This window comes from Myotis davidii, unplaced genomic scaffold, assembly GCF_000327345.1.
Source record: "Myotis davidii unplaced genomic scaffold, ASM32734v1 scaffold1509, whole genome shotgun sequence".
Taxonomy (NCBI): domain Eukaryota; kingdom Metazoa; phylum Chordata; class Mammalia; order Chiroptera; family Vespertilionidae; genus Myotis; species Myotis davidii.
The window spans coordinates 1,045,372-1,046,498 of NW_006299480.1; the positions used below are offsets into that span (position 1 = coordinate 1,045,372).

The 1,127-nt window shown below is 66.4% G+C and overlaps 1 long non-coding RNA gene across 1 annotated transcript; it reads left to right on the top strand.

Moving 5' to 3' along the window:
* LOC107184884 lies at positions 1-1,011 on the top strand. Its single transcript, XR_001515782.1, has 2 exons — positions 1-61; positions 924-1,011. It is a non-coding gene; the product is annotated as an uncharacterized LOC107184884 (long non-coding RNA).
* Positions 1,012-1,127: the final 116 nt, after the last annotated feature.

A 1,127-nucleotide genomic window follows, 5' to 3' on the forward strand; every position in this document is an offset into this window, starting at 1 on the left:
AGACGCGCCATGAAGACAGTGCTGCTGCTCCTCATCGTCCTGGCTGCGGCCGTGGGCCCAGGTGCGGGCGGGCGGCGGGGCTGGGGCGGGAGCCTGGAGTTGCAGAGCCTGAGGCTCGGAGAATCCCGAGATGGTGGGGGTGCTGGACTCAGAATTTATTTGCTATTAATTTTAAAAATATCTTTATTGATGTCAGAGAGGGAGGGAAAGGGAGAGAGAAACATCCATGATGAGAGAGAATCACGGATGGGCTGCCTCCTGCACGCCCCCCACGGGGGATCGAGCCCGCAGGGCCTGTGCCCTGACCGGGAATGGAACCGTGACCTCCCGGTTCATAGGTCGGCGCTCAACCCCTGAGCCGTGCCGGCCGGGCTGGACTCAGAATTTGAAACCAGCCCCATCTCCACGGCTCAGACTGAGCGTCGGGAATCAGAGAAGGCAGATGGCCTCCTGGGACGGCCCCTGACGGGCAGTGACACCGCCAGCCGCCTGGAGATGCCCCCCCCTCTGGCCCTTCAGGGTCCCCCCAGGACAGCCCTTCTCCCCACAGGCTCCCGTGGCCCTGGCTCAGCCTTAGGTCCAGCACCTGCTCCTGGGGACAGCCCTGGGGCGGGATGAGTGAGTCCCGAAGTGCTGAGGCCGGGAAGCCGGTCTCCAGTGCACCCCCTACTGGCCACTTCTCAGTTCAGCCCGACCTGCCAGCCCAGATCCAGGGCCCTACAGACTGGGGTGCCACTCCCTCCTGCTGAGGCTGGTGCAGGACAGGCCCTGCCGTCCTGGGGACCCCACGGGGCTGGCCTCGGGCCACGGTGGCAGATGGCTCTGTCCAGAGGGGCCTTTCCAGCAGTGAGCCCCGGGCTCAGGGGTCCCTGAAGGGTCTCCCCGGCCCTGGCTGAGACCCTGCAAACCATCCCTTCCCCCAGCCCAGGCTCTCCAATGCCACGTGTGCACCAGCTCCACCAACTGTAAGAAGCCACAGAGCTGCCAGGCCAGCGCGCGCTACTGCCGGACCCTGACCAGGGGTGAGTGTCCCTGTTGCCCTGGGTGGGGGACCGTCCCAGGTGGGGGACGGTCCTGGGTGGGGGACCATGCCCGGGTGGGGGACCGTGCCTGGGTGGGGGACCGTG